General features: G+C 35.9%; 1 long non-coding RNA gene across 1 annotated transcript; it reads left to right on the top strand.

Annotated features, from left to right (window-relative positions):
* The first annotated feature begins 4,920 nt into the window (after positions 1-4,920).
* On the top strand, positions 4,921-12,211 carry LOC125754680 (uncharacterized). The gene is made up of 3 exons (XR_007409427.1): positions 4,921-5,051; positions 8,642-8,700; positions 11,781-12,211. It is a non-coding gene; the product is annotated as an uncharacterized LOC125754680 (long non-coding RNA).
* Positions 12,212-17,379: the final 5,168 nt, after the last annotated feature.

Consider the following 17,379-nt stretch of genomic DNA (forward strand, 5'->3'; position numbering starts at 1 on the left):
ATAATACCCTCCAGTTCCATCCACATTGAAGCAAATGGTGGGTATTTGTCATTTCTAATAGCTGAGTAATATTCCATTGTATACATAAACCACATCTTCTTTATCCACTCATCTTTCGATGGACACCGAGGCTCCTTCCACAGTTTGGCTATTGTGGCCATTGCTGCTATAAACATCAGGGTGCAGGTGTCCCGGAGTTTCATTGCATCTGTATCTTTGGGGTAAATCCCCAACAGTGCAATTGCTGGGTCGTAGGGCAGGTCTATTTTTAACTCTTTGAGGAACATCCGCACAGTTTTCCAGAGTGGCTGCACCAGTTCACATTCCCACCAACAGTGTACGAGGGTTCCCATTTCTCCACATCCTCTCCAACATTTGTTGTCTCCTGCCTTGTTAATTTTCCCCATTCTCACTGATGTGAGGTGGTATCTCATTGTGGTTTTGATTTGTATTTCCCTAATGGCAAGTGATGCAGAGCATTTTCTCATGTGCATTTTGGCCATGTCTATGTCTTCCTCTGTGAGATTTCTGTTCATGTCTTTTGCCCATTTCATGATTGGATTGTTTGTTTCTTTGCTGCTGAGTTTAATAAGTTCTTTATAGATCTTGGAAACTAGCCCTTTATCTGATACGTCATTTGCAAATATCTTCTCCCATTCTGTAGGTTGTCTTTTAGTTTTGTTGACTGTATCCTTTGCTGTGCAAAGGCTTCTTATCTTGATGAAGTCCCAATAGTTCATTTTTACTTTTGTTTCTTTTGCCTTCCTGGATGTATCTTGCAAGAAGTTACTGTGGCCGAGTTCAAAAAGGGTGTTGCCTGTGTTCTTCTCTAGGATTTTGATGGAATCTTGTCTCACATTTAGATCTTTCATCCATTTTGAGTTTATCTTTGTGTATGGTGAAAGAGAGTGGTCTAGTTTCATTCTTCAGCATGTGGATGTCCAATTTTCCCAGCACCATTTAGTGAAGAGACTGTCTTTCTTTCAATGGATAGTCTTTCCTACTTTATCTAATATTAGTTGACCATAAAGTTCAGGGTCCACTTCTGGGTTCTCTATTCTGTTCCATTGATCTATGTGTCTGTTTTTGTGCCAGTACCACACTGTCTTGATGACCACAGCTTTGTAGTACAACCTGAAATCTGGCATTGTGATGCCCCCAGATATGGTTTTCTTTTTTAAAATTCCCCTGGCTATTCGGGGTCTTTTCTGATTCCACACAAATCTTAAAATAATTTGTTCTAACTCTCTGAAGAAAGTCCATGGTATTTTAATAGGGATTGCATTAAACGTGTAAATTGCCCTGGGTAACATTGACATTTTCACAATATTAATTCTGCCAATCCATGAGCATGGAATATTTTTCCATCTCTTTGTGTCTTCCTCAATTTCATTCAGACGTGTTCTATAGTTTTTAGGGTATAGATCCTTTACCTCTTTGGTTAGGTTTATTCCTAGGTATCTTATGCTTTTGGGTGCAATTGTAAATGGGATTGACTCCTTATTTTCTCTTTCTTCAGTCTAATTGTTAGTGTATAGAAATGCCACTGATTTCTGGGCATTGATTTTGTATCCTGCCACGCTACCAAATTGCTGTATGAGTTCCAGCAATCTTGGGGTGGAGTCTTTTGGGTTTCTTATGTAGAGTATCATGTCATCGGCGAAGAGGGAGAGTTTGACTTCTTCTTTGCCAATTTGAATGCCTTTAATGTCTTTTTGTTGTCTGATTGCTGAGGCTAGGACTTCCAGTACTATGTTGAATAGAGGTGGTGCGAGTGGACATCCCTGTCTTGTTCCTGATCTTAGGGGAGAGGCTCCCAGTGCTTCCCCATTGAGAATGATATTTGCTGTGGGCTTTTCATAGATGGCTTTTAAGATGTTGAGGAATGTTCCCTCTATCCCTACACTCTGAAGAGTTTTGATCAGGAATGGATGCTGTATTTTGTCAAATGCTTTCTCTGCATCTAATGAGAGGATCATATGGTTCTTGGTTTTTCTCTTGCTGATATGATGAATCACACTGAGTGTTTTACGAGTGTTGAACCAGCCTTGTGTCCCGGGGATAAATCCTACTTGGTCATGGTGAATAATTTTCTTAATGTACTGTTGGATCCTATTGGCTAGTATCTTGTTGAGAATTTTTGCATCCATGTTCATCAGGGATATTGGTCTGTAATTCTCCTTTTTGGTGGGGTCTTTGTCTGGTTTTGGAATTAAGGTGATGCTGGCCTCATAGAACGAATTTGGAAGTACTCCATCTCTTTCTATCTTTCCAATCAGCTTTAGGAGAATAGGTATGATTTCTTCTTTAAACGTTTGATGGAATTCCCCTGGGAAGCCATCTGGCCCTGGACTCTTGTGTCTTGGGAGGTTTTTGATGACTGCTTCAATTTCCTCCCTGGTTATTGGTCTGTTCAGGTTTTCTATTTCTTCCTGTTCCAGTTTTGGTAGTTTGTGGCTTTCCAGGAATGCGTCCATTTCTTCTAGATTGCCTAATTTATTGGCGTATAGCTGTTCACAATATGTTTTTAAAATCGTTTGTATTTCCTTGGTGTTGGTAGTGATCTCTCCTTTCTCATTCATGATTTTATTAATTTGAGTCTTCTCTCTCTTCTTTTTAATAAGGCTGGCTAATGGTTTATCTATCTTATTAATTCTTTCAAAGAACCAACTCCTGGTTCTGTTGATCTGTTCCACAGTTCTTCTGGTCTCGATTTCGTTGAGTTCTGCTTGAATCTTTATTAACTCTCTTCTTCTCCTGGGTGTAGGATCTATTTGTTGTTTTTTCTCTAGCTCCTTTAGGTGTAAGGTTAGCTTTTGTATTTGAGTTCTTTCCAGTTTTTGAATGGATGCTTGTATTGCGATGTATTTCCCCCTTAGGACTGCTTTTGCTGCATCCCAAAGATTTTGAACGGTTGTATCTTCATTCTCATTAGTTTCCATGAATCTTTTTAATTCTTCCTTAATTTCCTGGTTGACCCTTTCATCTTTCAGCAGGATGGTCCTTAACCTCCACGTGTTTGAGGTCCTTCCAAACTTCTTGTTGTGATTTAGTTCTAATTTCAAGGCATTATGGTCTGAGAATATGCAGGGGACAATCCCAATCTTTTGGCATCGGTTCAGACCCGATTTGTGACCCAGTATGTGGTCTATTCTGGAGAAAGTTCCATGTGCCCTTGAGAAGAATGTGTATTCAGTTGAGTTTGGATGTAAAGTTCTGTAGATATCTGTGAAAACAATCTGGTCCAGTGTATAATTTAAAGCTCTTGTTTCTTTGGAGATGTTGTGCTTAGAAGACCTATCGAGTATAGAAAGAGCTAGATTGAAGTCACCAAGTATAAGTGTATTATTATCTCAGTATTTCTTCACTTTGGTTATTAATTGATTTATATATTTGGCAGCTCCCACATTCGGGGCATATATATTGAGGATTGTTAAGTCCTCTTGTTGGATAGATCCTTTAAGTATGATATAGTGTCCCTCTTCATCTCTCACTACAGTCTTCGGGGTAAATTTTAGTTTATCTGATATAAGGATGGCTACTCCTGCTTTCTTTTGAGGACCATTTGAATGGTAAATGGTTCTCCAACCTTTTATTTTCAGGCTGTAGGTGTCCTTCTGTCTAAAATGAGTCTCTTGTAGACTAGCATTTTTAATCTTATAGTAATTGTTATTTTTTTTTTGTAATTGTTAAATCAAATAACTATTAAAATGTATTTTAAATAAGTGTTGTGGTTTCTTATTTCGTGACTGGACATGATACACATACACTTTTTATTCTAATCACTTTCACAGTTTTCTCTTTTCTTTGGTTTTGGCAGCATCACTATGATATACCTAGTTGTGGTTTTCCTGATATTTATTTAGCTTAGGGTTTGTATCTTTTCTTCAATCTGTGACTTTTTAATTTTCATTACTCACAGAAAATTCTAGGCCATTGTATCCTCAGGTGTTGCTTTTGTCCAATTCTTTCTTCCTTTTTATATTATAACTCCTGTTTCACATTTGTTGGCCGTCTTCACTGTGTCCCATACATCTCATTTGCTCTTTGTTGTTTTTTTTTTAGTTTTTTCTCTTCTTGATTTATCTCTATATATTCTACCCTGACTTAACTTCCAGTTCATTTAAATTTCCTGTGTCTATTCCATGTTTTACCCACTTAAAAAGTTCTAAATTTTATTAACCTTTGCTTTTAGTTCTAGAATTCCATTTGGAATTTGAGAATAATCTCTGTAGTTCTATCAAATTCATTTTACAGATTTAAAACTTAGGTACATTAATGTTTCATAATGAATACTTTTCTTTTATCATAATGAAATATCTTTCCAAGTTCCTTGGAAGGCTAATATCTTTGCAAATGTGCTATTTTCTTGTATTAAATTAGCTAACACTTGATTTATTTTTGTTCTCAAATGACAATATATCTTTATCTGTTATCATTGTTTTTTGAATATTTTTAATTTTTTTGCGAGGTAATTGTAAATTTACAGATAGTTATAAGAAATTACATAGTATGATCCCTGTATCCTTTGCTCAATTTCCCTCAATGGTAACAATTTGTACAACTGTAAAATAATATCACAACCAGGAAATTAACATTGATGCAGTCTATTAGTTTATTCAAAATTCAAAAGTTTTTCATATATACATTTGTGTGTATTTAGTTTAATACAGTATATCACAGGTGTGGATTGACATATCTACCATCACAGTCAAGATACAGAAAAGTTTCATCACCATAAGGATCCCTGAAGCAGTTCTCTTATGGCTACATCTACTACCTTCATACTCCACCATTACCCTTAACCACTGACAACCACTAATCAGCTCTCCATTTCTAGAATTCTGTCATTTTGGAAATGTTTTCTTTTTTCTTTTTTTAAGGATTTATTTATTTATTTTAGAGAGAGAGAGTGAGCAGGACTGGCAGAGGGAGAGAGAGAATCCCAAGCAGACTGTGCTGAGCAGGACATGGGGCTCAATCCCACAAGCATGAGATCATGACCTGAGCTGATACCAAGAATTGGATGCTTAACCAATTATGATACCCAGGTGCTCCTAAAGAATGTTTTCTAAATAGAACTCTATGTATGTAACTTTTTAGGATTGGCATAATTTTCTGGAGATTCATCTAGATTGTTGCACATATCAGTAATTGTTGCTATTTATTACTGGATAATATCAGTTCATTTAACCATTTACCCACCAAGGGACATCTGGGCTAATTCCAGTTTGGGGCTATTACAAATAAAGCTATAATGAACATTGATATAAAGTTTTTGTTTGTGTAAACTTAGGTTTCCATTTCTATGAGACAAATGCTTAGGAGTGCAATTGCTGGGTCATATGGCAGTTGCATATTTAGTTTTATAAGAAACTGCCAAATTGTTTTTCAGAGTGGCTGAACTATTTAACATTCGCACTAGTAATGTCTGATGACGTTTCTATGATGTCACTGTTTTTTAAATTTTAGCTATACTGATAAATGAGTAGTGATATTCATCATGGCTTTAATTTACATTTTCTTAATGGCCAACTATGTTTAACATCTTTCCAAGTGCTTATTTGCCATCTGTACATCCCTTTTAGTGAAATATCTTTTCACATCTTTTACCCATTTTCTAATTGTATTTTTTGTGTATTTGCTGTTTTGAAGGTTCTTTATGTAGTCTTGATACAAGTCTTTTGTTGAATATGAGGTTGCAAATAATTTATCCCTGTCTGTAGCTTATATTTCATCTTCTCAACAGGGTCTTTTGCAGAGCAATAGTTTTAAATTTGTATTAGGTCCTGCTAATTAATTTTTCTTTTGCTCTTGGCACCTTGCATAAGACCTATTTGCCCAGTCTATATCCCCAAAAAAACATTCTCCTGGGTTTTTTTTAAAGATTTTATTTATTCATTCATGAGAGACACAGAGAGAGAAAGGCAGTGACACAGGCAGAGGGAGAAGCAGGCTCCATGCAGGGAGCCTGATGTGGGATTCTGGGATCATGACCTGAGCCAAAAGCAGACACTCAACCACTGAGCCACCCAGGCATCCCCATTCTCCTGTTTTTTAAAGGTTTTGTAGCTTTGCATTTTACATTGGGTTAATTTGTGTGTAAGCTATGAATTTTAGTTTTAGGGGTTTTGTTTTGTTGTTGCATATATATATGTCCAATTGCTCCAGCATCATTTGTTGAGAAGATATCCTTCCATTGAAATATTTTTGCACCTTTGTCAGCAATCAGTTGGCATATTTGTATAAGGTTATTTCCAGGTCCTCTTTCTGTTCCACAGATCTCTCCACCAATATCATATTGTCTAGATTACTGTACCTATATATTAATCCTTAATATTGTTACTCAAATTATTCAAGATTAGGCTATTGGGAGCTCTTTCAGTTGGCTCCTGTGTCCTTTGACATATCCCCATAGGGCTGTTTTTGAGCACTTCTTAATTTTTTGGCACTACAAGATATTCCAGGCTCATCTTTGCATTACCTAACACATCCCCTCAACCAGACATTTCTCTAAGGACTCTTGATATTTTTATTAGAGAGTTTCATTAGAAGTAAAAATATGAATGTTGGACGTGCTTATATTACTGGAGTGTCATTTCATCTAGGCCTTCTCAGCAGTCAGGGCTTAGAAATCTGTGTGTATATGCTAACCAAAGTATACACACATATCTATAGTTATTTCTATATTTATCCATCTGTATATTTAGCTAAACATGAGTTTGTACTGATGTTTCCAACTCTGATACATAATCAGAGAAAAGAACAGAACAGAAAAGAACAGTTTTCTTTCTTTCCAGTCTGCATAATTTTAATTATTTATCTTATTTTACTAGGACTTCCAATATGATTTTGCATATGAGGGATAAGAGAAGACATTCTTGTCTTGTTCCCAATCTTTAGGGAAAAGACTTCCATCTTGTCCTGTTAAATATAACATTAGCTATTGGAGTTTTTCTTAACATTTATTTATTTTTTTAAAGATTTTATTATTTATTCATGAGAGACACACACAGAGAGAGGCAGAGACACAGGCAGAGGGAGAAGCAGGCTCCATGCAGGGAGCCCGACGTGGGACTCGATCCCGAGTCTCCAGGATCACACCCTGGGCAGAAGGCGGCGCTAAACCGCTGAGACACCCGGGCTGCCCATATTTATTTATTTTAGAGAGACATACAGGAGCACAGTGGGGAGAAGCAGAGGGAGGGGGAGAGAGAGTCTTAAGAGAGTCCATGCTGAGCACAGAGCCTGACTCGGGGCTCAATCTCATGACCTTGAGATTATAATCTGAGCTGAAACAAAGAGCTGGATGCTTAAACTGAGCCACTCAGTTACCCCTAAAATTTTTATTTTTTAATGAAAGGTATATTCTTTAAAATTCCAGTAGTGGGGCACCTGGGTGGTGTGGTTGGTAAGCATCCAACTCTTGGTTTCAGCTTAGGTCATAATCTCAGGGTCGAGATCAAGCCTAATATCGAGCCCTGTGCTCAGCATGGAGTCTGCTTAAGATTCTTTCTCCCTCTCCCTCTCCCTCTCTCTCTCTTTCTCTCTCTCTCTCAAAAGAAAAAAAATACACACACATACATATGTGTGTGTGTATATAAATATCACTACTAACATGAAGATATATATATATATATATATATATATATATATATATATATATATATATAATTACTAACATGAGGACATTCCCTCCATTCCTGAGTTTTGGAGTGTTGTGTTTTGTCAAATGCCTTTTCAGCAGCTATTAAAATAATCATATCCTTTTTTTTCTCAATCTATTAATGCATCACACTGACTGACTTACAAATGTCAAACCTGCTTTGCATTCCTGGAATGAATCCCCCTTGGTTAGCCATATTATCTGTTTAATACATTGCTAGATTTAAGTACTAATCTGTTGTTAGTTATTTTTGTGTCTATCTCATGAGATATTGGTCTGTGGTATTTTTCTTTAAATATCTTTATTTTCGGGCAGCCCGGGTGGCTCAGCGGTTTAGCGCTGCCTTCAGCCCAGGGTGTGATCCTGGAGACCCAGGATCGAGTCCCACGTCGGGCTCCCTGCATGGAGCCTGCTTCTCCCTCTGCTTCTCTTTCCTCTCTGTGTTTCTCATAAATAAATAAATAAAATCTAAAAAATCTTTATTTTTGGTATTAAGGTGAAACTCAACTCATAGACATGTTGGAAAGTGTTCCTTCTTCTATTTTCTGGAATTGATTGAGAAAAATCAGTATTATTTCTTTCTTAAAGGTTTGGTAGAATTTCCCAGTAAAACCATCTGAGTTAAGAATGGTGATTTATCTTTTTAAAATGTTTTTATCTAGTAATTCAATTTTAATAGTTACAAGGCTTTTAGGGTTATCCATTTATCTTTAAGTGAATTTTGGTAGTTTGTGTCTTTTAAAAGTATTGCTTTGATGGCAGGGCATTGGGGAAGGGAAGTATAATCTTCTGATAAAGTCTGATTCTCTAAGTGGGCCTGTGTCTCAGAGTCAGGGCTTTCAGAAATGTTTCTGTCTTTCCTCCAGGGGTATAGCTTTTTTTCCCATTTGTTCCTACTATCTCCTTTGGCTCAGTGGCCCCGATCTATTTCCTTAAAACCCTGTCTTCTATTGACTATATTTTTCTCCCTCTTAGGTGAAACATGAAGACAGAAAGCCTGAAAAGGGCCAGAATGGAGAGTTCTCTTCCTCCAGGTAGGATAAATTTTCAGTTCACTCTGGTGAGTCTTTTTTTTTTTTTAATCTTTTTATTGGAGTTCAATTTGCCAACATATGGCATAACATCCAGTGCTCTTCCCAAGTGCCCCCCTCAGTGCCCACCACCCAGTCACCCCAACCCCCCACCCACCTCCCCTTCCACTACCCCTTGTTCATTTCCCAGAGTTAGGTGTCTCTCATGTTTTGTGGTGAGTCTTTCTGCTGGAAAATAGGCTTATGTTATGGAGAAGAGCCTGGGATGTTTTACAATTCTTACTTTTCCCTTCTGCCTTGTAGGGATAAGGCTCCACACAGGAGAACATGATAGGGAACCTGGTAGGTTCCTGAAAGAAAAGTCCATGAAAATGTGTGGAATCTTCTATGAACGCAGCCTCATGGAGTTCCTTACTCTCACGTTAACACACATTCAGCCTCCAGCAATTCATTAAATTTGCTGGTAAATAAGTGGTTTTACTGCTTATGGCATCCAGCTACTTCTGCTCCAAGTTAGCGTATCTCAGATGCTATATATCTCAGAATGTACCTTTCTCCCAGATTTCAGTGTGGTGTCTTGCCCTATGACACCAGTTATCTGATGAGTCAAGGAAAATGATTGATTTCAGTTTGTCCACTGTTTTCCTATTGTGAAAATGGGAGTGATGACTTCCAAGCTCTTTACTTGTTAGAGTTAAAAACAGAAGTCCTCTTATTATCCTTTTTATGGCTTCAGACTCCATAATTATATGCACAATTTCATTCCTGATATTGATTTGAATTTTTATCATCTTTTAAGAAATAACATTTAATTTCATATATATAACAAATAACTTATGAAAATTTGCAATATTATATAATAATAATGTCCCAGTTCACTGCTTTCATCCATTCTAGTCCTCAACTGCCTTTATTTGTAACTCTTTCATTAGATTTGTGCATATTCTTCTATACATGTATTTGCAGTTATATCTTAATATCATTTGCTACATAAAAGGGGATGTTAAATTATATTATTACAAAAATTTTGTAATTTTTCTTTAAACATTATTTTTTCCCAATCTATGATAATACATTTGGATCTGACTCATTATTTTTGATAGATGCATACTATTCGATTTTGGCAATAGACCATAGATTTATTCATTTCCTTTTAATGGATTTCTTGTTTCTTTCTAGATTTTTTTAAATGACAAAAGATAATGAAAAAGTTCCCTGGAAGCATGGGCAGTCCCTTGTTTTTGAGCACAATTAAGGGATCTCTATAAGTGACAAAACAATTACTTGCCTAGTACCTTTACCTGAAATTTGATAATCATGAAAAATACTCTTACCATTTTAATCTGATACACCATTACTAAAATCATTACAGTGATATAGTCTTTATGGAAATCTCATCTTGAATTCTGGTTTTATGGATATTTAAGGGGTAAAGAAGCTTCTTTCAATAAAAGTTTACCTGCTGCAACTTTAGGCAGGAATATAAGTTCTGCTGAGGAAATGGTCTGTGAAAGGATGAGGATTCACATTGGAATTTTTAGAAATCCATCCAAATAAAAATTAGCGTATGAGGCTTTTTATCAAGTACAAATGTTGTTTTGTACAACTTTTGTTATTTCTTGAGAAGTGCCCTGGAAAGTTTCTTTATGGATGCAAATGTTCTGTAAATTATTTATTGTTCAGGGAAGAATTGAGAGATGGCCCTCCACATGGGAATAGGTTTTCATATTTTTGGACAAATAGTAAAATTAGACCAAGTAAAACAAGTCTAAAATTTTCCTTTTCCTTTAGAAACCTGTGGAAATTTCATGATTTAAAGGCACCCATTGCCATTTAATTATTATATATTTCTAACATTCCCAAAAGGCAAGACCTCTTTGAAGATAACAGTGTAATTTTGCTGAAGAACATAAGAGAAAACTTGTATAGTTGTAAATTGCAAAATGTATAGTTATAAATTATATTATAAATCTGTATAGCTATAACTTGGATAGTTATAATTTAATCTGTAATTTAGTGTCATCTGAATAGATTTTGAAATATTTTTAAAAGATTTTATTCATTTATTTACACAGAAGAAAGAGAGCACAAGCAGGGGTATCAGCAGGCAGAGGCAGAGGGAGAAGCAGGCTCCCTACTGAGCAGGGATTCTGATGCAGGGCTTGATCCCAAGACCCTGGAGTCATGACCTGAGCTGAGGGCAGATGCTCAACCAGTTGAGGCTGGTTTTGAAATATTTTTCAGGTGCCCCGATTTTGAAATATTTTTAATCTAAGTTTAACAAGGCTGTTCATCCATCTAGTGAAGGAAAGTTGCAAAGTTATTATGTAGTTTTAAAAGAATATGAACTTAGACTTTCTTACAATATAGGTATTTGTTTATTCTTATTTTTATGAAATACTTGCCTTGAGGAAGACATTCCAAAGCTTATAGCTCACAAGAAGGTATGTTACTATTTAGCAAAAGATGATAAATACTGGTATCAATAGGGGCACCTGGGTGGCTCAGGGGTTGAGCATCTACCTTCGGCTAAGGTCGTGATCCCAGGGTCCTGTGATCGAGTTCCCACATCAGGCTTCCCACAGGGAGCCTGCTTCTCCCTCTGCCTGTCTCTGCCTCTCTCTGTCTCTCATGAATAAATAAATAAAATCTTTTAAAAATATATTGGTATCAATATCTATCTATCTATCTATCTATCTATCTATCATCTATCATCTATCTCTAGCATCTAAGTATCTATCCATAGTTTGAGTAAAGAAAATGGTGTTCCTAGTGACATAGAATATAAGATGGAGGATATTTGGAAGACTGTAGGCAAATATGTGCTTCAAATGGAAGCAATGATAGAGTGAGAAGACAGGATAATTCAGTCTTTTTATCTTACAGACGTTTCTGATATTTTCTGCACATGTATTACTTTTGTAATCAGAAAAATAACTGAAATTAAAAATTTAAAATATGAACTAATTTACAAAGATTATGTAGACCCATATGAACAAGTGAAGATGTTTTAAAATGCTGTTTAGCTCACTAGAAGAACCATTTTTAATTTTTTAAATTTTTTTTAAATTTATTTATGATAGGCACACAGTGAGAGAGACAGGCAGAGACACAGGCAGAGGAAGAAGCAGGCTCCATGCACCGGGACCCCGACGTGGGATTCGATCCCGGGTCTCCAGGATCGCGCCCTGGGCCAAAGGCAGGCGCTAAACCGCTGCGCCACCCCGGGATCCCAAGAACCATTTTTAAACAGTATGTGAATATGTATTTGAATAAAATAAAAATCTGCAAGTATATAAACCTGAATTTTAACACTGACCATCTCTCTGTCATGGAATTTTTAATGATACAGTGTATATTTCCTTGATAGTCTTCAATATCTTATTTGATTTTTAGTGAGCAATTGTACAATCAAAAAAAAGTTGAAAATAGCATGTCTTTTGTTAACCCACATATGCACTATGTAGCCATGTCTTTACATGAGGGTGAAGTTTTTCATGGGCTGGAGAGTACTTCCTACTGTGACTGCTTTCCTGACCTACTGGGTTATCAATACCTGGATGTTCAAGTCACAGAGCTACCTTCAGTTAGGAGGTACCACTTATTCATGTATTAATATTATCTCAGGAGAAAGAAAAAATAGGGGAATAGAGATACATTTTTGTCAGTTTTCGAAGTGTAATTTATGTACAATAAACCATACAAATTCAAAGTATAGAGTTCATTGAGTTTTGAAAAATATATACCTCCATTTAACCACCACCAAATTTAAGATAGAGAACGTTTCCATCAACCTCAGAAGTTCCCTTTTGCCTCTATGCAGTCAATACTGCCTCTACCCACCCTAGGCAAACAGTAATATGATTTTGGTTATTATAGAGTAGTTTATATTTTCTAAAACTCTAAAAGAAGTCTAAAAGTGTGGAATTAGTGAGTCATGTGGTAAAATTATGTTTACATTTCTAATGAAAAGCTCAAACATACAAACCACACCACTATATTTCATCCCTGGAAAACAATTGCAGCTAGAGAATGAACCTGTATATCTGATTACTACTGATCCTTTTCTCAATTCAATTTGGCTACAGGTTTAATTCTAGTCTAGTCCAGACCTTCTCCTATGTATCACACTGGGTACAAGATAACTGCTTCTTCCTGTACATTTCCTGATTATAGATCCTGTTTCTACATCCTTTGCCTAATAACAGCAGAAGTTCCCACTGAAAAATAGACTATATTTTCTCATCCATTGATTTTGAGTTTGTCCATTTTGTTGCATTGGCCAATGAGATGTGAGTGGTGGTGGCATGATCAGAGACCTGAAAAAGCACTTTGCATTTCAACCTTAATTCTTGCTCTTTGGCATCACTGTGAGAATATGCCAAGACTAACATAACAGGGCATAAAAGACAAGTGCACCAGAGCCAGGCAATCCTAGGTTTCTGAAATGAGGCCTATCCAAATCAGCCAACAGCCAAACAACACACATCCATGCAAGTGAGCCCAGCCATAATTAGGAAAACTGCCCAGGTGAATCCAGACTAAAATGCACACCTGCAGACTCATATTCTAAATATTCTCATATTCTCATATTGATATATGTCACTGAGGTCTGTTGGGTTTTTTTAATATAGCATTATTATGGCAATAGACAAGGAATGTAATGCTAAAATTGATATACCTTAAAAAATGATACTAGAATTAGGTCTCTTAGGGTAATGTGAACCTAAGATTAACAAAATGAATTTTAAATAAGGGAGATGAAGACCTCCCAACCCATCACTACATTCCATACTCAGATTAATAAAGTCAGAGAAAATTGGGCAGACCCGGTGGCCCAGTGGTTTAGCGCCGCCTTTGGCACAGGGTGTGATCCTGGGGGCCCGGGATTGAGTCCCACGTCGGGCTCCCTGCATGGAGCCTACTTCTCCCCCTGCCTGTGTCTCTGCCTCTCTCTCTCCATGAATAAATAAATGCAATTTTTAATAATAATAATAATAATAATAAAAGTCAGAGAAAATAGATGCAGTATAAAACATCTTATCTAGTGTTATGAGGAAACTAGTCTCATGACTGGGAAGTCCAAAAATGAGAACCCCTATTTTTCTGTATCCATAGCAGGTGAACATATTCTATCAGTTATTACTCCTTTATGGACTAGGAATCTGGTCTTTCTTATAGAACACAGGTAGGAGGCCTTAACCAGACTCTATACATTCCAATGATAAGCATTTTAAACATTAAACCTCTCTCTCACAATTTAGCCCCCCAAAAAGTAGAAAATACAAACATGTGTTCAAGGCAGAGCTGCAGCCAGCATTGCTAATTAGTAAGAAATTAGATCCTAGAACATCACTCAGCTACAACCACCATGCCTGTATGCAAACCTTCCTGAGTACACAGGAAGTTCCACCAGCCTTGGCTAAAGAGGAGTATGTATTTAAGTTAATGTATGATGTTTTATGGTTGTGATTTTTGCCCAAAATATTTAATGTATATATTTCTGCAACTTAAAAAAAATTACATAGGGGTACCTGGGTGTCTCAGTGGTTGAGTGTCTGCCTTCAGCTCAGGTCATGATCCCAGGGTCCTGGGATCGAGTCTTGCATCAAGCTCCCTACAGGGAGTCTGCTTCTCCCTCTGCCTATGTCTCTGCATCTCTTCTGTCTCTCATGAATAAATAAAATCTTAAAAAAAATTTTACAAGGAGGCCTGGGTGGCTCAGTGGTTGAGCATCTGCTTTTGGCTCAGGGCATGATCCCGGATCCTGGGATCAAGTCCCACATCGGGCTCTCAGTGGAGAGCCTGCTTCTCCCTCTGCCTGTGTCTCTGACTCTCTGTGTCTCTCATGAATAAATAAATCCTAAAAAAATAAAATAAATAAAAATAAATAAAAAATTTTACATAACATCACATGATTCTATATCACTTTATAGCATTCAACCTATATGGTTTTTATTATTCTTTTAATAGTTACTTGGTTATTATCATGTCAATACAATGCAGATCACCATAGAAAAATTATAAAATAATGATAAAATTTTAATAAAAATATTTAGAACCACGTTTATCCAGAGATATCCACTGCTAATTTTATAGTGTATATCTATCCAAGTGTATCATATATGTGTATATACATATAGGGAATTCAACCTAATGGCTTTGGAAGCAGCATTATTGCAGTTAATATTCTTGTATATGTTTCTGTATATTATGCTGTGTACTGTTTACTCACCTGCTATATGAAAATACATTTAACTTAGTATCTTCTCTCTTCTAAGAAAACAAAAAGCAGATTAGTGCACTTGCTTACCAGAGGTAAGACTGTGGCAGAGACAGACAAATGACAAACAAATGTCAAAGGAAGCAAATTGAAGAGGAGTAAAATGAAAGGCAGTTAGATAACTAAACATACCCATATACAGACAGCACTCTCCAGCCTATAGAAAATATCCTGTCACCTAAACGTGTGTGTGTGTGTGTGTGTGTGTGTGTGTGTGTGTAATAAAACTGTATAGGCTATTTTCAGCTCTATTTTAGTTAAAAAAAAAACTGGTCAATAAATAATTTTAAAAGATGCTAAAAATTAAGAAAATATACATCCTCAGTGGTCAATTAAGATAATATTTGGATCTATGAACTTCTGAATTTTAGTATTTTATAGGAAAATTGTTATTTTGAACTTACCAATCTATTTTACAGATTCATCATAATTTGAGTATCATTTTGAAGAATATATGTTCATCTTTTAAGCTTATAAGTTGCAGTTGCTTTTCTGATTAAATGGTAATAAATTGTGGAGATATAAAAGCAAGAAAATGACAAAATGAGAATTTTATTTTTTTAATATTTTATTTATTTATTCATGAGAGACACAGAGAGTCAGAGACATAGGTAGAGGGGGAAGTTGCCTCCCTGCGGAGACCCCAATGTGGGACTCGATCCCAGGACCCTAGGATCACAACCTGAGCCAAAGGCAGATGCTCAACCGCTGATCCACCCAGGTGTCCCCAAAATGAAAATTTATTTTATTTTTTTTTGAAAATTTTAAATTATCATGTCTGCTCACTCTAAGCCTTCTCAAGACAAAGTTTTAAAAATATGTTGTGCAAATTAGTGCATACATTGTTTTATATTTTGTGCCAATAGGAAAGAAAAATGTATCTTTTTCTCTCATTCAATTTCATTATAGACATCGATAGATTAAAAAACCAATAATAGTGAAGTGATTATAACTTTAACATATTTAGATACAATTAGCATAACAAAATTAACTTATTTTAAGTGTAAAATTCAATAATTTCAGATTAAAGTTAAAAAATTTTATGACCCTCACCACAATTTATTCATTCTATCCAATTTTAGAAAATTTCCAACACCTCAAAAGGATCTCCTGTTGCCATTTGCAGTACCCCCCTGCTTCCTATCTCAGACCCAGCCAAACATTATGTACCTTCTATGTCTGTGATTTGCCTTTACTTGATATTTTGTATCATTTGAAACATACAATACATGACCTTTTTCACTGACTTTTTTACTTGGCAAAATGTGTTCATAGTTCATCTACATCATAGCATGAATTTGTACTTCATTCTTTATATGGTCTAATCATATTTCACTGTATAGATAGAACACACTTTATTTACCCATTTATCAATAGAGGGATATTTGGGTTATTAAATTTACTCCTAAATATTTTATTTGTAATATATTATTATATAGAGAACTGATTTCTTCATTTTATTTTGTTTTTCTTTGTTGTTGTTGCTAATCTAAAAATCACAACAGATTTTTATATATTGATCTCATATTCTGTAATCTTACTGAACTCAACCTTAATAATGTATTTTGGATTATTTGGGACTTTTTATTATTTAAGACCATGTATTCTGCAAATAGAAATAGTTTTATTCCTTCCTTTTCAATATGCATACCTTTTTTCCTCTTTCTTGGCTGATTGCCTTGGCTAGAACTTCCGGTATATTGTTTAATAGAAGTGGCAAGAGCAGGCCTACTTGTCTGCTCTTGATCCTAAGAGGAAAGCTTTCAATCTTTCACCAATAAGTATGATGCCAGCTGTAACTTGTTTCCAGTCTCTCATTTATCACTGTCCTTTCTTGCTTTTTGTCCAGTATGTTGAAAATCATTATTTTATATTTTTTCTGATGATTTTGGTTGTTTCACAGGAATGTGTGGTAGGCTGAATTAGGGACCTTCAAATATCTCCATATCCTAACCCGCAGAATCTGTGAATATATTACCTTCTGTCAAAAAAAAAAAAAAGACTATGGGTGTGATTAAGTTATGGATCTTGGGTAGAGAGATTATCCTGCAATATTTGGGTCACCCCTATGTAATTACAAGTGTTCTTATAAGAGAGAAGGCGATATGAAGATGGAATTAGAGAAAGATTTGAAGATGCTACCCTCTTGGCTTTGGAGATGAAGGAAAGAGTCATAAGCCAAGGAAGGAAATATATACAGCTCTAGAAGCAGTAAAAGACAAATTCTTCCCTAGAGCCTCTGGGGGAGCATGGCCTTCCCAGCACCTTGGTTTCATCCTGATGAAACCCATTTCAGACTTCTGATCTCCAGAACTGTAAGATGATAAATATGTGTTGTTTTAAACCACTATATTGGTGGTAATGTGTTACAGCATCAATAGAACATTAATACAGAAGGT

Source organism: Canis lupus, chromosome X (genome assembly GCF_003254725.2).
Source record: "Canis lupus dingo isolate Sandy chromosome X, ASM325472v2, whole genome shotgun sequence".
In the NCBI taxonomy this organism is placed as follows: Eukaryota; Metazoa; Chordata; class Mammalia; order Carnivora; family Canidae; genus Canis; species Canis lupus.